At 42.6% G+C, this 22,619-nt stretch overlaps 1 protein-coding gene across 1 annotated transcript in view; it reads right to left on the bottom strand.

The window, feature by feature from the left end:
- fstl4 (follistatin-like 4) overlaps window positions 1-14,778 on the bottom strand; it is a 214,611-nt gene extending 199,833 nt beyond the window's left edge. Inside the window, exon 1 of the mRNA XM_084374357.1 lies at window positions 14,469-14,778. The gene's annotated coding sequence lies outside the window, so the exon portion shown is untranslated. The remainder of the gene's footprint in view (window positions 1-14,468) is intronic.
- Window positions 14,779-22,619: the final 7,841 nt, after the last annotated feature.

Below are 22,619 nucleotides of genomic sequence, written 5' to 3'. Positions count from 1 at the left end.
CCGTGTGAATCAGCATCTCTGTGATTTGGGGTCAAATTTTTGTTTACTTCTGTTTTCAGTTGTCTGACAACTGAACAAGTGTGAAATATGATTAAGGCTTATAACGATAATCAGTGATGTTGGTGTTTAAAAAAGAGTTACAGGGAGGATTAGGAGCAACAAAAGCACAGCCATCTGTTACTCCATCTAAATGAGCTGCATATGTGTATTTATGCTCATTAAACTTGTTGAAAGTGGGAAGAACAATTTTAAGCTCTTTTATTAATGTGGCTGCTGAGGAACAGACACTCCGCTTCTGAAACGTTGATGATACACAGAGCCTCCGCTTCATATTTGGGGGAAATTCAAGTGAATCACAGACTTTGCTTATCCTGTCCAAATGCACCAAACGTAACATAGATGTGGGTGGTCATTTCTGAATCACTCGCGGTCTCCTGGTAATGCTAGTCCTGTGCGAAAAAGGGCTTTTGTCTGAATGCTAACTAAGAGTTATCCAAAATACATTTAAATGCTTCATATCATTGAGAGGAACTGTAGAATTGGCTGATAATTATTTGAGGGTTCTTCACCACGAGTGACCCCTTTTACAATATGCATAATAATTAGATTCATGCTAATTTGCAAATATTGATAAACACAGCTTTAAGTAACAAGTATCATGAACAAAATGTAAAAACATAACAGTGCGAGTAGGAAGAACTGCCCGTCAGTGTCAGAGTATGATCCCATATTTAAATTATTGTATAACAATGCATCGTATTTCGTATGCTCATGATGAGAAAGTCTTGAGATATAGGAATAGGTCATCATGAGGTGCTGTGAAAAGCTTGGAAAAGAAGTTAGTAAGGAGGTCTTTGAGTTGAGATTATTGTCACACCAGTTGGTCAAGAATGCCAAGACCCTTACTATAGGTTTTTAAAATCTTTATCTGCAAAGTAACTCCTAACAAAAAAAGTCAAATAAATGCAATTCGGAAGAAAGCACATCATTTTCCTCTGACATGTAAATAAAGGCATAAAACACCCCAGAAATATACTTAATCAAAGTATTTGAGTAAATCTACTTAGTTACTGTTCATGCACAGAGTCACGTAAGGCCTGTCAGTGTAAGCGTCACTCGACAAGGAACCGCCGGCATCCTTCAGCTAGCTAGCCCGAGGCTAATGGGCCCTCACAGATGAGAGCTCACCCTTGTGAAATTAAACACCAAATGAGATCTGCCAGTCACTGTCTTAATGTGCTGCCACTGACCCACACACCCACACACAGCTACACACATTCATACAGGAGAACAGTACACACACACACACAGCTACACACACACACAAACAGAGTCCTGGTGGTGTGGAATGAATGGTCCATTTTGAAATTCATCAGGAGGGAGAAAGTCTATGAGGAAGCTATTATTTGACCAGCATATTAAAAAGCTTAAAGAGACAGATTCTTTAAAACCGGTGCAGCCCCTGGCAGCTTTGTTCGGATCAGACTTGTTCAGTGTGGGACTTGAATTACAAACAGACTCAATGCACTGAAACGCTATCTGCTCACATCCCAGCCACCTGCGCGCCGTATCTCTCTCATTTTTCATGCTTCGTTCCACAAAAACTTTCAATTTCTTCGGGACACAAAAGTATTGTTCGGGGGCCTGAAGCGTCCTGTAGAGCTGCCTGCCGTCGGCCCGTCTCCTGTTTCAGTAGCTCACTTTCTTAAAGAAATGTTTTATCCTCATTTTCCTCATGTATGCTGCAGAGAAATTGGTTTGAAGGCTTTTTAAATAAACTGAATGAGCCAGTCGGAGCTTTGTAATAATAGATTAAAAATAAAAAGCCAAAACATGAAAAAAAGGACGACTCATCTACTACTCACTACTCATCCCTTAAAGCACTGTAATCCATTTTTGCATAGAGCAAGGATCCTTTTTTTTGCTGCCTTGTGCTGTAGTCACATTTGGAAGGGATTTATTTAAAACAGTATGTTTGTTGTTTTCATATTAAATGCATAAAATAAGAAGTGCACTTCATCATAAGTAGCCTGTAACCTTCACTTAACTCTCCCTTCTTTACCCTCCCCGACCCGTTTCACTTGTATCAATTACATGAGCAAAAATCAGAAGATTAAACATATCTGTGCATAAAAATATAAATGTTTGGGATGCAGGCAGTCCACACACAGATGCTGTCTTTCTATTGCCGCCATAACGGCGTAGAAAAATACTCAGCTAAATGCCTATAATGTGCCGTGCTCAGGTACAGTAAAGAGCCATCTGCTCACCGTCACATTTCAAAATAAGCTTTAAGAAGACGGCGACATTTCGGGTGCCTTTGAGACGAGTCAGCTTCATTAAGGCGGGAGCTGCTTTTTTTCTAGCTTGAGGTAAAATATTCATTTTCACCTACAGCTTAATTTTGAATGGCAGCAGAGCTTTCTTAATGAATGCATGGACGCACACATGGAAAAACACGAGGAGATCATTTCTCACTGCAAGGAGCAACGTCTGGTCCCATGAAGCCAAGATGGGGTTGTTACAGCTGCCATATGTTATTGGACTGCATGGGAACGTTTGAACCGCTAAAGTCTGAAATAAGGTTCATCGCGATAAAGCATGCCTTCAATATTTCACAGCGATGCATCAGTGGCTTTTTAATCTTGTTTTAAGTGGCTTAATATAATTTTTCCCAATCAAGACTTTGCTTTTGATTAAATCTGGTGTCTCAGTTAAAAAGAGAGATACAAACACCAAAAGAGTTTATATCGGACGGCCTCGTCCGGCATTCAGCAGTTTACTTGATATAAAAAAAGTCTCGGAAAATGATTATCAAAATTTTAATTTGCACTTTCCTTTCAAGAAAGTGTGAATACACCAACCACACATCAAGAAACCAATTTAAACTAAATTAAAACAAACGCAGACCTTGATGAAGCGGAGCTAAGACTTCCCATGCAAAACGAAAATAGCGTAATTTTTTGCCCATTTCTGAGTCTTGTAAACATGCAACACAAAACCCCCCTTTTCTTCCTCCTCAGTGTGAGAAACTACAACACATCTGGCTCGTGCATAAACTGTCAGGCTGCAGCTAATGGTGATATGTGTCAGCAATATCACGTATGGATCCCCGAGAGCATATGTTCTGCAGCGCTGATGTTGACTAATGTTTATTTCTTGCTTGTTTCACGGCGAGATTTTTTCTCATTTGCAATTTTCAATGTTTTTCTCTCGGGTGAAGATCAAATCATCTATTGATTAGACTGATCCTAATCGATGGCGAGGCTCTTCGAAGCCACCCGTTACAAGAACGCAGGGATTTGGCCCTTACGACACAGTCACTACCTTTAGGTAGTATTTGTAATGCCCTAAATCCCTCTGCTATTACTGAAGAGTATTAAGAAATTGTAAAAAATGTGTCACTGTTCATTTCCATGGTAGTGTATGGCCTGCTTATAGCTCATATATGGCAAACAGGAGTGAACCGCCCAAGTGCCATCATCCCATGTGTCTGGTAAAGTTTTGCCATCTGGGTTCAGTTGGGACAAAGTTGTAAAAACAAAACTGTGATTTTCCCAACACTAAACTGATATGACCCAGATAAAATCCAACTAAATTAGCCTGAATAAAAGGATGTTCTCTGTCAACGAAGACCAATTCTACGACTAAAAAAACCCTAAAACTGGCATGTAAATGAAGCACATGCAGCACCGAAAGCCTCTCTATCTCCCTTTTTTTTTTAATGGCAGCATGGGAAGGCTTCTAGCTGAGCTCTGAGACAAATTCAAGCGATCAGGCTGAGCTCTCTCCTTCCTGCTCCCCGTCCCAGCACTGCGCTCCAGGTAGGTTTGCTGTCACTGTTACAAATGACACATGCAGTTCCAGTACGACAATCAGTCCCCACTCAGCAGGCTTCCTCCCTGCAAGTTGCTGAGTATTTAAAAAAGATTACAAAGGAGGGCGGGAGGTACAGAAAAAAATAACATCTGCGAATGCCGAACACCATATGCTAAAACTGGAAGGTTTGTAGTTCACCACCCTCAAGTACTGTACAATCGTACGCATTAGAAGCACTGTATTGAACTATTTTTGCAGCCATTTTAATTTTGAAACCACTGTAGTTTCACATTTTACACGAGGGGGATGCCATCCCATATATACCTGCCTTCCCCTTTCTCCATTCCCTAGCAGCAGAGAAACAGCAGGCACAGAGGGCTTGTTTAGTTGAACATGTTAGTCTAGTCTGCCCGACTCATTGATCCTTTATCTGACCGAGGTCTGTGCAAGTCAGAATCCATGGCTCTGACGTATCAGCAGCCTTACTGTGGTGTGTATTGATAAATCCATGGTGCCGTCAGTGGTGCTGGGGAAGCACACAGATTTGTAATCTCTCTCTCGTCCCAACCCTTCTGGCAGTTATGTCTCGGATCTGTAACATCTGAAGAGCAAGAGGATCATAGAGCCTGTAGTATTGCTATAATATTCCTATTATCATTCAATATTGTCTGTGCTGCTGGAAAGCCATCTCCAGCCAAATACTTTAGCAATGTGTAGTCACAGAAAAGCTAGAGGATCATAGAGACACACTGCTGCCTGTAGTAATCCCATAATATTCCCAGAAATGTTCTTTATTTTGTATAATCGTTCAGTATAAGCTGCATAAGAAACATAACCAGATAAGTACTTTAGCAGTGTGTAGTCGAGGAAGCGTGAAAGGATCATAGAGACACACTGCTGCCTGCAGTATTCCCATAATATTTGACCGTCTCCTCTGTTAAAAACTAACAAATCACCAGCTGATTTAGAAAATATTGCCCAATTCATGACAAGAACAGTGTTTTTGGAAAGAGTTATGTATTTTGTCACCTTGGTTACCCTGCTATCCTTTTAAAAGAGGAAGTCAAGATTTTCTGCTGTCAATCATTTGGTGAAAGTAGGTGTCATTTTTTCTCCCCCCCCCCCCAAATGGTGCATGGCCCATTTTGGAACAAACCCTCTCCACATGCTGTTACTCTGAGTGCTGCCTTCAAACCGGTGCTCCCTCTTTCAGTAAAATCTCTGCTATCATCCTGCGTCTGCCAGCCTATCTGCCTGCACTCAGGATTCAAACAGCCCCCTTCCTCAGACAGATGTCTATGTAGCATGAAATAGAGCCACCGAGGGGATCGCCTTTGCCCAAAATGTTTTCTCGACACTTGGATGCGGCAGCGACTCATTCGTCTGCATTTGATTCCAGCTCCTGTGTGGTTGGGGAAGATACTGAATAGACCAGGGGTGTCAATCTGTCTGTCTGTCAGCCATGCATCAGGATCACACGTTGTAACCCTAGTTATCTTCCAGGCACTCTAGGTGAACAGGATACGCATCCTTTCAGGGGCCGGGTTTTTTCACTTTTATTTATTTATTTATTTTTTTTTATGACAAGCAATGTGATAAATCTCAGGATGCTCCGGAGTGGTGTTTCCCAAAGAGGATTTATACAGCACAGTAGGCCGGAAAGATAAGGTTATGAACTGTCATTCACTGTAATGTAAAAGGTTCATAAGCAGTGCCCCTTGGAAAGGAGGCAGGGGGTTGACAGCACACCAGTTGAAAGCTGACAGGCCTTGTCAGCTCAGGCATCCAGACAGCTCACGGTTAAAAAAGATTTTACTCCTAGACAAGTAGGAGTTCATTGAGAGAGAACAGATCTAATTAATGATGACTGTAAGCAGTTGGGACAAGAAACGAATATCCAGACATTTTTAAGCTTTTATCAGCGTGGCAAAATGTGTTTCGCTTGCTGAAGCTGAACCAGTTCCAGGAAGTGAACAGGAGGATGGTTCAGACCAGTGGCTCCGTCACAGGCTCGCTCTGTTGACCTTGCAGCCGCCTCCAATGTCAAAATGTGCTAAACAACAATAAGAAGTTGCATTCTCAAATCTGATTTCTGGTAGGATCATATCAGTGCTTGGGCAAATTCAAGCTGCACAGAGCCAGTTCGAGCCAGTTCTAGTCTTTCCACTCATTTTTTATATTTTTTTTTACAGCCCACAACTTTGCCGTGTTTGGCACCTCACCATCCTCTTTTTCAGCAATAACCAGCTAATTAAACGTTTCTTTACCTTCCTTGCAACAAAGCACAGACAAAGTAGTTACTACCTGTCGACATATTCAAGCATTTGGCCGATAAAGACCCAGATGTTTCTCTCGGGAGTCGCAGGGACATAAACAGAGCTAACAGGAGAGTGCATGTTGGATTCATCACTCAACAACTAAAAATTAGAGCTAATGTTTCCTCATATCTGCAGGAAGTGTAAAATAGGCAAATGTTTGCTTGCTTAAAGGATAATTCCACTATTTTTATACATCAAAATCTGTTGTACAGGCTTTGGGGAGTACTTCAGCATACGTGAAAACAGTGGTATAAAGTATTTTGTGGCTCCAGAGGAAGCTGCATGTAATCTGACAAATTGCCTCCAGTGATGTCACTTAGTAGCTAAATTGCATTTAGTGCATGCAGGCGCCAGGTTATAAAAAGTCCACTGGTCTCACAGTGCACTCCTATAAAACTATTGGACTCATTATGGAGAGTTTAAAAACAAGTGATCATAATCGAAAAAGCTGAACCCAAGATATCACCTGTTTATTCTTCTTTGTCAAAGCCTGGTGCCTACATTACCCACGATGAGGCATTTTATCAGATTAGATGCAGCTTCCTCTGAGAGCCACAAAAGGCTTTATACTACTTTCTTGACAATATGTATTGAAGAAATACCTGTAAACACAAGTTAATGTGTTAAATTACTTCAAGCAAAACTTTAACAGGAGTAAATGGGGCATTTGTTGTGGACTATTTACTCCCACTAATTTTGCATGCCAGTGGGAATTTCAGTGTGTGATTGACTCTTAAAATCATGCCCATGTTAATGATGATGAGGAATCACGTTACTCAACGTGGCTCATTGATGTGTTTTTAATAGTTTTTGGACAACAATGGAGATCTGGCATACGGGAAAACACAGACACTACTGGTTAGTAGATCTGTACATGGTGACTTTTGTCTTTTCATAGGATTTGTTGACAAAGAATTATTGAATATGAGTAAAGACATTCTTTAAGAAAGTTTCTAGAGTCTTGTTATTGCTCATTTTTTATACCACACTGAAATTAATGTAAACAAACGGGCTGCCTGGAATGGCAGAAGATAATCATCTTAAAAGCACTGCAGTTTTGCAAAATGGTTAGGCGCGATGTAAATTATTTCTGATTTAGCAGCAACCGTGCTGAAAAATGAAAAACAACTTGCACAGTCCTTTAAGTGAATCGGAGAAAAGTCAAGCAATTTGCGGAAGAAAATAGACACAATGAAAACTCTGACGTGGGACCCGAGCCAGGCCGACGCACACAAAGACTGGGAAACAGCGGAGCAAATAATGTGAGCAACAACAAGGACGCCATTAAAGCAATTAAAACATGTGACAAAAAAACATATGGCAGCGGTGATAGAAAACTTAATGTATTCGTTTTCCAGAGACACAAGTGCACATGTGCCTTTTTCAGATTGTGGTAAAACGTTTCCCCTCGGAGAGAGAAAGACTGTCTGCCTCCCAGAAAAAGGCTCAGGGACCTCGGAAAGAACACAATGTAGGACGTGGTGCTTTAGCAAGAGCAGAGATTCTTATCAGCTCGACTTCTTCTGCATTACCTCAGTATTAATTATGGTCTGACACTCTCTCTTTGCCACTTTCTGTCTCCGTAGAAGAGATAGAGCTTCAGGCTGTCAGGTAGTAATAAGACCGCATCTCAAAACTGGAGAGAGGAAGGATAAGAGGCTCTTTCCTTCTGTGTCATACTCCATTCTCTTCCTCCCCCTCTTTACCTTCCTCACTAAACACTGATATTGACTTTTGGCTTTCTCTCTGACAACTTTCCGTGACCAGATGGGCAGCCCCTGGGTGTTGAAGCCCACATCCTACTTTGGCAGGTGTGGCCGAAAGACACACAAGCAGCACGTCGACTTGTTAAATCCAGAAATCCCCCCGCAGGCTGTGCGACATGGCTGTAAGAGCACAAAAGAAATCAGGAGGATCTCAAGTGCCACAACAGGGTGGTCAATATGGCTAACGAGGCTATGTTTGCTAATTATAGAGCGCCGTTAAAGTGTGGCAAAGAAATGAAGGAGGTCCGCATTGGTAGCAAACAGAAAAACACCTTTGAAAGCGTAAATGGTTCTTCAGAGGCACTTTGTGGAGAATAATGTGGTTTCTACATGTAATCACCTCCGACTGAAGAACCACTAGAAGCCTCGTTCATGGCTGCAGCAGCCCGCAATCAATGCATGTCAAGGGGTCACCTCCTAAATTGCATTCTGAAAGATCAACGTACTTCAAACACAGCATCGTAACATTCACTGTTTCCTTTGTCCTTTGCCTTAAATGCTTGAATAAATGCACAGCACCCTCCAAAAACCCACAAATTATCTCCACAGGCTCAAAGTTATTGCATTTACTTGCACTTCCAGCAGGTAGCTATTAAGGTATTAATGCCACAGCGGGGTTTATAATGTAAACGTGGCTGTGTTTGCTTTGTCGACAGGCTCTCTCACGCTCAGCCCCGGTGGTTGCCATGTTTGTCGTACTGCAGCCCCGAAAAGCCTGACAACAATTCAGAAGTGGGATTTTGTAGTTCAAAGTAAAAAAGCAAAGACTCTTGCGAGGTGTAAACTCAAATAACTGAAGGCAAAGTGAACTTTTAAACCCTGCTTTAAAAACTTTCTTGTTTCATTTCTCTTAATTTGTTCTGAAAGCACAGGATTGACTGTCAGAGTCATGTACTGTAGGCCCTGGGTAGATATTGTTTTAAATATTGAGTCTGAATCAATATCACGTCTTGAGCATGGAAGGTCATTCATTGTTTTTTACAGACTGTAGTTTATTCTTGTAGATTCACAGTCTCTCAGCTCATTTTCTTTTGCCTTAGCAACACTGCACGACAAAGGAAGTTGATACATTAATGATACTGCTTAAAGGTGTAATTTGTAAGAAAGTTGATATTCATTTTTTACATTTCCAACCAATCTAATTCTGACGAGATTGAAGGTCGTCCACCATCAGAAAACGTCAGTATTTGACGATTTGGGAGTGAGACTCAAAACTCAACTTACTGACATATTGGACCTTTAACTGCAGACTTTTTCTGCCAGTGACCACAGTTCAGTACTGCGTTTCAGCATTTGTAAGCTCGAAACCACTGGATGGTTTTAATGAGGGACCAAGGTATTTTAACACATGTGAGCAGGACATCACCGGATAACTTTAAGGAGACCTCGGGATGGTTTCGAGCCGTGTTCATGGCCGCCAAAACAGGTATTTTAGGCCAAAACATGCTCCTCTCCGAACCCTAACCAAGTGTTCTTGTGCCTTAAACCTAATCTAACATTATCAACATAAAAGAGAAAGTAAAGTTTTAACATATCCACGGTTTGCATACATTGCCACAGTGGGCGAGGTAAAATTTCAACACAGCTTTGAGTCATGCCACCTTTCCAAATGTGATATGTCAAAACAGCTCTGAGCACCAAGAACCAACATTTGGCAGCTTTAAGCAGAGGAGGAGAGGAATGACTACATAAAGGGGACAGGCAGATGGCTGACTGAATTCACTGCAGAAAACAGATATGCCGGGCGACCTTTCCGTAACCTCTCTATGCATTTCTCCCTCTCTGCTGACTCTTTCGTCAGTTTCCTCCATTCAGGCAGAGGAGGGCGGCGAGCACTGTTTGCTCAGAGTGGCGCTACTGATGCTCGGCGCTCAGCTGCTGTGTTCATATGGGATGCAACGGTAAAGGTCATTTCTAGAAGTTCAACATCAGTGATCGGAATTTCAAGTGAACCGTGTTGCCCACATTTTGTGGCCCCGCGCTCTGCTGGGAGAACAGAGGAGTTATCGGGCGAGCTGAAGGCACAGTTACATGTCTCTGGGATAAACTGAGGATAGAGAATCTAACGGTATGAGTCACTGGTCATCTTTAGTTTCAGTGTCATTCCTATTAGGTGCTTCCCATTATCAGAGGACTTGTGTTAATCATGATATATGTCTCTGGGTATGAGCATCAGTGAGAAACCCACCAGAAAGTGTTTCATCAGTTCAATTTCAAACTAATCCCATCGGCCCCACCTCCAGTGTGCTAGTACGGCGACAGAGCCGGCCCACGTGAGCGTGACTCGCCATACGTAATGCATTTTTACCTTTGTTTTTTTTTTTTTGGAGTACGGCTCATTATATTTCTTTGGAAAATTTGCAAAGCCAAACAAATCAAAGTCAACAGGCGTGAAAAAAAAGACGGCATGGATGTGGGTTTGGTTTACCCGAGGGTGAAGCTTTGTTGTGTGGAAATAAATCCTGCTGCTGATTAGACAGGCTCTGCATGGGGTTCAGGCGATGTGATGCCAAGGATTTAAACCGTTCACGAGAGGGGCATCATAATTGATATGAAGAATTATTTTTTTCTTCTGCTCAAGCATTATACGGGCATTGTCATCCAGGGCTCTTTATGTGTCGATTGTTTGGAGCCTGTGGCGCCTACCTGGGATTCATAAAAAAAGGACAGTCATGTCTACGCTGTGTAAAGGGGGAATAAACGAACCATTGGTGCACATGCTCCATCTAAATCTCCTAATATCTACGAGAGTAATGACCATTTATGTGTTCCTTGTTGACATCTGGCCCATTTCTACAAAACACATACAGCATAGAAAAACCCTTTCCCTGTCACAGCTTGCTGTAAAGTGCTTGTACTGAAAGAGCAGCTGGAACCATCAAAATCTAAACTTTACAATACAAAACAACTTTAAAATAATCCTTTTCGTTTGGTCCAACAAGACAGCAGAAGAGATCAAGAGAGCAGCGACATGTAGGACGTCTGCGACAGTAACACGTGTGTCCTTCGCTCTCGTTTCTCGAGGAAAGCAGACAGTGATCTTTTTCTTCATCTTTCTCCAGCTCTCCGACTTCTGTGAGCAGCAGGGAAGTCAAGTGGGCAGACAGACTGTGCTTTTACCAGAACAACCTGTTTTTAGCCTCTTGTGTCAACAGGCATTCACTCAGCCGAAATGTCCTGGAGAAAGACACCGATTTCCTGTAGCCGAGTCTGACCCCTGATCTTTCAAAAGCCGAGCGAAGGGAATTTCTCTGCGGCGATCGATAAAGTTTCACATTCATCGTGGTGCTAAATGGATTTCAAACTAAGCGGGGAGTTATTTTCTGCATCTGTCTATGAACAAGCATCAACATGGAAACTGGACAACCAATCATCCCTTGTGAACTTAAAACAGCTACAAGGAACTTTCATTTTTTGGTCGATTCTGCCTGTGAAACAAAGAAAACTTTAAGTGCTGTACCAACTTACGTTCCTGTGAACCACTGATACATTCACATTTGTATGCGTCATATCACGTTCACATTAGAGGTTTATGATGAGATGTATTATACTCATTTTCAGGTTCATGATTTTATTTTGGGTTACTAATACTGTCCACTGATTGGTCAGCTCACACACGCCTGATCCAGCACCACTAACAACAACCGAGCAGCTGTGTTAAATCAATTCTTACATGCCAGACTAGCCGCTAGGCATAGATTATGCAAATGTATGACACGGTGATGTAGCGTGATGTCACAAAGTTACAGAATTAAAGGCAGGACTACTGAAGAGGTGTTCAGGAGCAGTGTTTTCTGCGGGAGAGAGGAGCTTCTGTCGGTGTGGACTTTGGACTTTTCTGACTTTCAAGATCTTTCCAGTGCACAAAAACATAAAAGTTTCTGAAGTTTCAACCTCTGTGGTTTACAGACAACATTTATTCTGGTGACTGGGTCGGCTGTACCGTACCACCAGACTACAGAGCAGCTGTAGTTAGAATCTGACCCGGTGACAGCATTAAAGGTCCAGTCTCACTCCCAACTCATCAGATTCTGACACTGTGGGGCTGCTGGAGGCGGACCTACCAACACAAGGCGTTGGTATTTGACGAGTTGGAAATGAGACTCAACAACCAACTGTGTTACAAACTGGACCTTTCAGGATAACCATAACATCCATGAAGAAATAGCCAATCTTCTTGAAGATAGTCTCATTTGGTGAATTAGAGAAATCAGTAAATTGACACAGTTTCATGAAGAGTTAAAAACGCCTTGAAGTACTTTTAACTACAACAAAACAGCAGCAGCACTGACACTGTTTAGCTGCAGCTTCTACGTTGCCGGTGTCACTCAAAGAGTCGACACCATGCTCATGCTGATGTGTCTAAATCCAGTCTGGAGACTCCGTTAAGTCAGACTTGGTCATGAAAGCACCTGTGGAAACTCTTCCTCCGCCTGGTTACACAACACAAGATAAGACCTTCACCGCCCTCCTTGAAATCTTTTTGCTTTTATCCAGCTAACATGCATGACACCCTGCACCCATGCATCCATGCATACACGCTGCTTCGAGCTGGCTCTGGCTTTCGCAGGATTTAACTGCTTAGCGGAGAGAGAGAGTGAAAGAGAGCGCTCCACAAGCCTTATTCAACTCTAATGACTGGGATGATACAGTGAAGGTTTCTTTGTGTGTGTGTGTGTGTGTGTGTGTGTGTGTGTGGCTACATGCTTGTGTGGCTCTGTAGGTGTGTGAGTCATCCCACTATTAGGGCTGCCTCTGAAGCACAACACGCAGCCATAATCTGCTGGACACCACGCCGTAATGGCTCTCTCCGCGAGACAGCTAATAAGTTACACAGCAGATTGCAAACCGCAATAAGCCCGACTGAGTCACCGTTCCAGGCCACATCATTATTTCCCAACCCGTTGACTTTTTGGACCGAGGGTGGGCTGCACAACTGCTCAGACCCCCCTAAAACTGCAGGAGCTATCTAGGAAAGCTGTGATTTCAGAGTCACTATGAGTCCTGTCTATATATAAATGTGTTGTTACTGTGCTCATGTTGTCCTTCTATTCAGACTAGTGAGGTCAACTGAGTGGTGATTAAAAGTGGAATTATAATGCTTTTATTTTCTTCCACAGCTTCACCGAGTCAGCAATGCAACACACTGAATCCAACTGTTGAATCCAAGGCAAAATAACACCAAATTTCACTTTTTCAGCAAGAAATCTTCTCACATTTGTTGTCTAGGTGCTTGCTAGTTCATTCAGAGAATGGTTGGGCTCAGGTTCTGTGTTGCTGTAGGGCAAACAGATCCAGCTGAGAACCACATTCTCAGTCCACTGAGGATCGAGATGTTGATCAAGGTCTCTGCATGTGCTTCCCATGTACGTGAGTGTGTGTGTGTTGAGTTGAGAGTTGGAGAGGGGGCAGCTGGCCCGCATGAGGCTGAAAAAGGGGCTACGATTTTTTACAAGCAGTTTCTCACAGATAGCACAGTGATGGATGGCCGTATTTCAGCTGCTGGATGTCAGCTCCATATCTGCTTCCAGGTAGATAGTGAAGTCCAACACAAGCCCAGAAAAGAGGCTGGAGCGCGATGAGTGGAGAGGCTGGAGCGTTTTCAGCACCGTGGAGAGCTCCGGCGCAATATGCGCTATAACACGGCGGCGGTGCGCGCCGACCAATCCTCATTTCCCACTCCGCTGGCCGTCACGGAGGCTTTGCTGCCGCTGTGCCAGCTCTCTGGTGACACTGATAGGATATACCCATGAGGGAGCGCTGAGGCAGCTCATTTAACACAATCAGACAAGAAAATCTCGTCTTGTTTGGGAATTTCTCCCCCATCCTCCTCCCCCTCCATTCTTTTTTATTATTATTATTTTGCATGAGGGGTGGCTGTGCTTAATAAGACGCCGGAGTCGTGCCAGATTAATTGGCTGACGGCTGGAGGACCGGGTGAAGAGGGGTATGAGGTGGTGGTGGTGGTAGGAGGGGGGTGTTGGGACCGGGAATCCATGCCAGAGAGCCCCAGAGAGGGATGTGCGTGTCTCACTGTGCTATCATTCCAGTCCCTGTGCTGCCTGAGCAAAACCTGGCGCATCCGGCCAGAGGAGTCCTCCTGGAGCCATTTATCAAACACTGCCCCGCTGTTTCCGAGCAGGTAGAGCCGCTGCACGGTTAGACAAGGTTAGAAAAAAGCTGGCATCTGGTCATATTGAATGATTAATCGCAGCTCGCGTTGCGCCAGACAATAGGCAGTGTAGTTAAACACTGTCACAGACTGTCATTGACATCGCCCTGCGCTATACGGCTGCACCTCACACACATCTCTCTGCTCCGTCTCTCTCCATTATTCATGCAATCTCTCCTCAGCTACTCACAAACTAATTCAAAATTAAAGCACGCCACCGCCGTGCCTCCTCTCAGTTTCCCATTCACTCCCAATGCAAATAGTGACGGATAAGGAAAGCAGCGTCATGCAACCCTCAAAACATCCCCAAACTTGTGAGGGCAACATTAAATGCACGTCTGAGCAGCGTCGGAGCCCCTCATCCTGCGTTAGTACACACAGCTTCCAGCTTACCTGTGGTATTCCGGGGCACCCCAAAAAAAAAAAAAAAAAAAAAAAAGGCAGAAAAGGAGGCAATTCGTGCGAATATGCCACAGATTTCCTCGCAGCGACGCGTCCAAACTGCGCTCCTGTTTTAGTTCCCACTCCTCTCCTCCCCGGCTCAGCAGGGCTTAAAAATGCTTCGGATGAATTACGGGGCTGGTGTTTCAGTCAGCAGCTGCGTTTTTAGTAAGCGACGGGTAGCGCGTCCCAACTCTTCAGCAGCGGTTTGCCATCCTCCGGCTCCTCCGGCTGGTTTCCTCTCAGCGCTCCGCTCCTGCTCTGCCCTATTTCAACTCCTCTCGCTGCGCTCGGCTCCTGACGTCAGCCGCTGCACGCCGAATGCGGTGAGGCTGCATCTGCAGATTCATCGCACTGGAAAGCGACACCTGTGTGTGTGTGTGTGTGTGTGTGTGTGTGTGTGTGTGTGTGTGTGTGCATGCGTGCATGTGTCGGCGTGCCTTCAGACGTGAGGACCAGATGCACCGGTGGGACATGAGCGGAGGGTGAAAAAATGTGAAGGTTGTCTGCAGATGTTTGACTTCTGGTGACCGATTTGAATTTAGAATAAGTCTGAAATTTGGATTAGGGAATACATTTAGGTTAGAGTTGTGCATGAAGTTAAGACATTTTTTTTTTTTTTTTTTTTTTTTTTTTTTTTTTTAAAAAGGTGCTGTTTGTAAGAAAAGCTGATTTTTGAGTGTCATCCCAGATCGTCAAATAATGACGATCTGGGATGGCTGCGTTATTATTTGACGAAAGCACCTTTACGTTGAAGTTTATGGAAAATGAATGTTGTATTTGTGGAAATACATGCGCAGTAAGACTAAAAATGCAATAAAAAAAAAAAAAAGTGATTTTTTAACATGTAAAATAAAATATATAAAAATAATAGTTTTCTTTTTTTTTTGATAAAAATCAGTTGGTTGCAAACAAATCAACCAGTTATCGACCAATGAAGAAGATATGTGTTAGATACTGACATTTTTAGTTACCCTCCACTTTTTACAGCGTGTTGCGCACACAAAAAAGCAAAGATAAAGATAAAAAATTCAAGGTGGAAATCAGAGAGAACATGGTGACAGATGATAGGGATGTTACTGTTTTCTTGGTTCATCCAAGAGGACGTCAAACAGTCAAAGAAGAATTATTTGAATCTTTAATTTTTTGTTTTTTTCGTGGACTGTTTCCCTCTCAGACCCTGCGGGGCTGCTGCTTAAAGGGGCACTGTGTAGTTTTGAGATATTTTCAATATTAATGAGGTAGTAATACAAACTTGGATATATTTATTGTTTCCATAAGTGAATAAACAAGCTGTTCACAGAGGAAAATCAGGCCCCCATAACACTGTTTGAAGCTAGAAAGGTGGCAGGGTCCACCACATATAAACTAAGTAAAACAATTGTGTTGTCCTTTAAGGTCAGTTTGTTTATTCAGTTTATTCAATCATGAAAACAAAGAGAGTTTGTTTTATTTAGTTCGTTTAGGCCTGAAAAAAAAATCTTCTTATTGAAATTTCTCCCCCAAAACTACACAGTGCTCCTTTAAAGCATCACTAAGGTAGTACTGATGTTCAGGGGCCGGCAGGTAAAGGTTTAAACACACATGCAAGTTTAGAAACAACAGTGCGGTTGTTGTAATTATATTTGTATCACAGTTAGAGGAAGTTTTAAAAACTTCCCAGTCTCCAGCCTCTAACATATTCGCTCTCTTGCTGTCTCCTCCTCTATGTACTAAAGTGGTAAGAGAGATAACTGTGCATGGCACAATTAGGCCTACTGTATCCCAAAAAGACACAGCAATGGTGGCGCCCCCATCAAAATTGCATGTGGCGCTAAAACATTTATACTCGATGTAACATTTATCGAGACAATGGAGAAAAAAGGAGGTTGGAAAACATAAGAGGAAGCAAAGAAAAAGAAAGGAAAAAGGGGAGGGGGGAGGAGAAAAGTAAAGAAAGTAACTTTAGTCATGAAGCTGCAATACTTACGGTGCTGTAGGCTTCAAGAAGGGAAGGAGGGGAGGGAAGGAGGGGAGAGAGAGAAAGAAAGAAAGAAAGAAAGAAAGAAAGAAAGAAAGAAAGAAAGAAACAACCAACCAAAGAACGAAAGAAAGAAAGAAAGACAGAAGCAACCAACCATTGAACGAACCAACCAACCAACCAACGAAAGAACAAAAGAAAGACAACCAACCAACCAAAGAACAAAAGAAAGACAACCAACCAACGAAAGAACAAAAGAAATACAACCAATCAACCAACAAAAGAAAGAAAGACAACCAACCAACCAACCAACCAACGAACGAAAGAAAGAAATACAACCAACCAACCAACGAAAGAAAGAAAGACAACCAACGAACCAACCAACCAACGAAAGAAAGAAATACAACCAACCAACCAACGAAAGAAAGACAACCAACCAACCAACCAACCAACCAACATACAAAAGAAAGAAAGAAAGAAAGAAAGAAAGAAAGAAAGAACAAAAGAACGAAAGAAAGAAAGAAAGAAAGAATGAACACATACCAGGAAATTCACGTGTGTGTAGCAGAACAACCTGCAGTAACAGGTGATGTATTCTGGGCCGACAGACACAGACATGGTATTTTTTTGTATTTGTTTTTGTCAATAAATAAAACATCTCTTCATTTTTCGATAAAGGGATGTCAATTAAAGCCGTGGTGAGAGGTTAAGAAGGAGTTGCAGCATCAAGCATGAGCATCCCAAGACAGGCCTGTCAAAAGTAATCTGGTAAAAAATATAAGACAAAAAAAGGCTGACTGATGTAACTCCTCTTTATTAACTTTTAACAATTATTAAATATTAATATAAATGTATTAATATTCTAGTAAACAACTACTAAGTGGGTTATATATGGGACCTACCGGGGTGTATAGTGCTGAAGGAAGTATCTCCTATATGATCTCCTATAGCTCACTCGACAGTCAACCAAATCAGGACTCACACTCATCTATGACTGAACTGTATAAATATACAAAGCTATGTGAGAATTATGATCCATGGAGCTGAGACAGAGTGAATGTTGGATGTTTCAGCAGAGACAAAGTGAGTTCAAGTATTTCTACACAATATCGGAGCACAGTGAAGCCGCTTTGCTCGTCTGTTTCACTCTTGAGCGATTAAATGAATCGGTGAAAAAGACAACATGGATGTATTTTCTGTTCTCATTTTGGTATTTCTGCAAAACATGATTAATGTTAACCTCGACCACCGAGTACAAGGTCTAAATTGATACTGATAAATTTGTTTTTTGTTCATTTTTTAATTAAATGTTTCCGAACATAGAGCGGTGGCCCTTACATTAAAAGATCAGCTGATTTAGGTGCATAAAGTGTATCGTTTTGAACAATACTCCAAACTTCCAAACTCAGATTATTCTTAACAAGTCTCAAAAACCTTCCTTTCATTGCTGGTTGTTATTAAGCCATAACAGATTGGAGACTGAAATGGACCCGCCTATCCACCAGAGGTCAGCGTGTGAGAGTGACGGTTGGACGCGCCTTGCAGTGCCAGCAGGGGGCGATGATGATGGGAATAATGAGGCAGAAGAGGCAGAAAGTCTGTGTTAGAGTAAATCGAGTTCAATGGCGATGCAAGCAGCCGTGCAATCCATTCTGGTAGCCGAGCATCGCGTTTTTCGAGAGACCAGACATCGCTTTGCCCGGTCCTAAATTGCAAAAAGATTAATCCCGGCTACTTCATGCATCTAGCATTTCTCGTTGCCTCTGGAAACTCCTCAAATGAAGATGTATTTTTTGCAACTGCATGGTTTATTCCTCGCCTAAAATGTCTTCAAAACACACAAAACTGAGCTGTTTCTGTTATATAACAGAAAGTCTCCAAACTAGCCGACCATGTTGGACCAGTTTGAAATCCCGGAGCACACGGGACACAAGTGCTGCAGTAGTTTTAGTGCCATTATTTTGGAAATATTTCTGCACGTGGAGCATGCAAGAAACAGTATAGTCAAGGCCAAACACAACAGTGAGCGGTGGGTTTATTACACGGTTTGTTGTCTGATGTATGCATGATAGATAGCCAAGAACATCAATATATTCTGATTCTGACTGCTGAATACTGAAATTCTGTACGGTAGAAAAATAATACATTTTGTTGTATTCTCATTATTTTCACGTATCCATCCTAAGCTTAATAAAACATGTTACTAACTATGGATTATGGTAAAGGTAAGGTTATGATCATGCTTTAACTTGTGTGTGAAGGATAACACAACCTGCTCCTCCACACAGTCTGTCATACTTCATACAAATGTTCTTTAACACCAGGATCGTCTTCGAAACACCACATTTATATTACCTTTCAGAACATGTCTGTAATCTTTTTCATTTTTTTTGCATCCTTTTCTTTCTCCCAAATGCTTTTCAGAGCAGATGTGGTTATTTTCAAACCACTGTCTGTCTGAGTCTTTCAGTTGGAGCACTCAGCCTCTTTGTGCAGCCTTCATCTCTGAGGGCCAAGTTAAGTTATAATCCTCCCGACTTTTCAGAGACTTTTTCATCGCTTGCAATATCTGAAAGGGACAGAAACAAATTACCTTACTGTATACAATTCCATCTGTGCAGCATTAATGCAATTTCTTTTCTTTGGTGGTATAATTTTGGCTCCACAATCACTCAGCTCACATCAGCGCATTTTTTCCCAAGATGCCGAGTGCACTGAAGCAGGAAATCACCTAGTTATTCACAACATGATGCTGTGTTCTTTACATGTCTTCTCACTGTCACTGTGATGTGCAGTACTGTACATGTAGTAGACACAGCGGGTAGATCTAAAAGGTCTAGTGTGTACACTAGATTACTTAAATTACTGACTTAAAGTACTGTATTTAATGTGTTTTTATATTATGTACAACTTTTAACATTTTCACAAGGACGACCTGAGAACACACACATACACACAGGCGCACACACACCGTAACCTGTCTCTCGGCTACTGCAGTGGAAATGTTCACATCCACATTATTGACAAATGCATATCAGATCTATTCATAAAACCAACAGCTCTCTGGGAAATGCCGAGACGATCTCAGACCGCTGTAGGCGTACCCTGAGTGGCAAATCAATCACACCTAAATGGTGCAAATATGAATCGACCCCTGAGGGGCTCATAAAGACGACAGCCCGTGCATGGCATTGAAAGAGGAGCATCGCGTGCATTTTACCCACAGCTTCAGCCATGGCTGCACAAACTGAGTTTTCAGACTAGCATGTGGGGATGGAGCAGATACAGCAGTCATCATTATCTCTGCCATCATTTGCTCAGGAGTGTTTGTACTCGCAGTCATACTTCAGAAACATAACGTCTTCTCCTCTCAACCTTAAAGGCACTCAGGCATGTGTCAGCACTAAAAGGTCTCTCTTATGTCGCTGCGCCCTCAGAGACAGAAACACCATGAGATAGAGTCATAACTCTTCTTTATGTCCCTTTTCCTGCAGCTCACCACTGCAAGTATTGATGTGATTCACACTCACACACACACACTACATCATACTACATCACTTACAGTAGAAGGGAGTCTTGTGCTATACCTGCTCTGAGCTAACATATGAAGAAGTACTGATATGACAACCCAGTAGCTATAATAAACATTGGAAAATGGGTGTTTTTGCAAGAGACACCGACCGACAACTTTACATTTTCTTTATGTTGCAACTTAACATTCTTTTTAAGTTGTGACAAGGCTGTGCTTATGATCTGGTTAGGTTTAGGGACAAAACACCACTGGTTAAGATGTCATGTTTTGGCTTGAAATACCTGTTCTGGTTGCCACAAACAAGACTGAAGATGTCCCAAGGTCCTGTTAACAACACCTGGCTTTGTTGCCAGGAGCACAGCTGAATTTTCATCAAAATTATCTGATTTTCTTTGCCAAAAATACAGCTGGAAATTGTCCCAATGTCTGCTTAAAATTTCAAGTGGTTTCAGGTTCACAAATGTTGAAAGACCCATCGTTTCACACTTTTAAATTCTGAAACATAGTCTTGAACTGCGGTCGCTGGCTTGACAGCCTTCTTGCCTGTAACTCCAGGTTTAGGTACAAACCCCAAGGTGAGGAAAATATCGTGTTTTAGGTCACCACAAACACAACTGGAAGTTTTCTGGGGGTTTTCCTAAAAATACCCGCTGGTTTCAAGCTTACAAATGTTGAAACACAGGCTTGAACTGCGGTCACTGGTTTGGCAGCCTTCTCTCCTGTAACTCCACCACCATCCCCTCCAAATCCTGACATGAAGGTCAGGTCATAAACATGTTATGTGAACGTGATCTGAAAAGTTTTGTAGTAATGTCAATATGGTACGTAGCCTATGACACTTCCCACATTTTATACTGGGGACTGGGCTGCAAGTCTTCGAATCATCTGGGTGATTCAGAGATGCATAAAATTCACTTTTCCGCTTAACCACTCTACAGTAAAGTTGTACCTGCCACAGCTTCAGCCTGCTGCAAAGACATGAATCCCACAGGAAGTTCCTTATGGAGGTCGGCACATCTGGGGTCAAAAGGTCAAGGTCTTGCTTCACAACTTGGCGACAGATCTGTGCAGTGCCTGCTGTGGTGGCTCATGCAGCTGCAGGAGAGAGCCCAGCAGCTCCCTCCTTTTGGAAATGAAGGCCTTGTCTCAAGCACCAACTATTAAAGAAGAAAGCAATCCTTTTTCCAAAATGTCAAACTGGAAATATTTCTTTTATCGTCACACAAACACCGGAGCGCCAAACCACCTTTGTGCACACACAAACCATTCTCTTTCTACAAAGTGGGACACATACACACACGAGCAGTTACACAAACGCACAAAGTCATACGGTAAATAACAGCTACTTCATCCTGTTCTTTACTGAATAGAGCTGTCAGAGAAGCATGTACTGTATCAGCTGCAGCACTGTTGTTCAACCAAACGACCTGCCACCAGAGAGAGAGGCCGCGCAGACAAAGTGTTGTGCTAGCTTCCTCTTTGTAGCCTCCAGCCACGAGGCTTCTTATGGACAAACCAGGGCTTTTGATTTGTTATGCAGCCTCTCTAGCGCTCTCTTGTAATCCACACACAAGAGGGACACACACACACACACACACACACACACACACACACAAATGCATGCCAGCACCCACAAAGGCCGAAACACACTCAGCCACTTGCACAGAACAACATTTCTCACTTTTGGTCCCACAACCGTGCCCACACACACACACACACACACACACACACACACACACACACACACACACACACACACACACGCCCACACACACACACACACACACACACACACACACACACACACACACACCTTGTATAATGGTCTTTGTTTCCTCCTCCTGCCCAGCTCCAATTTGATGGCAGCGCGGCCGCCAGGTTCCCCAGATGACCATTGAGATAGAGCTAACAGATGAAAGCAGCAGTAAGACGCTGCTGGTAATGGTGCTACAGCTCCGGCTTACAGCCCATATTTCTCCCTGATGGCTCTGCTGCCCTGCCTCCCTCTGACACCTGCAGGAGTGAGCTGCTTGGAGGAGTTGTTAGTATCACAAAGGCAGGGACACATATAGAGTAACGGGGGCTCGTTTGCAACATGGACACGTGTGTTCAAAGGCGTAAACAAGTTTATAAGTCGATGCAGAGATCTTTGCAACGCAAGCAAGCAACCATGCATGCACTATACAGTCAGATGTGGGTAAATGCTTTTAAAAAATATGAAAAAGGAAATTATGCTAATGCCAGACTAAGTGCATTTGAAATTATCTTTTTTCTGTTAATGTTCCTAATGGGACTGTACAAAAAAATATTAGGATTAAAGGGGGTCAGAGGAGGGGGAGGCTTATGTAGACGGTCCTTACCTTTTTATCATTCTAGATTCATCTTTCATATCATTCGGCCCTGGGGAGTTTATTGTGAAAATTAATCAAATTATTTCATCAAAAAGAAAATGTTTTTGACCATATGCTGAGAACAACAATCCTGTCTGTGGCTTCGACACAGGTGAATGCTGTTGTCGCCATCTTCCTGCCGTCAATCAACGTTGGCTTCTTGAACCACAACAATGACCAATCTCTTACTCCCGAGCCAGAATATTTTCCCGACCCTGACT

This window comes from Pagrus pagrus (genome assembly GCF_965226575.1).
Source record: "Pagrus pagrus genome assembly, chromosome: 14".
Lineage (NCBI taxonomy): Eukaryota > Metazoa > Chordata > Actinopteri > Spariformes > Sparidae > Pagrus > Pagrus pagrus.
This window is presented reverse-complemented; position numbering and strand designations above follow the sequence as displayed.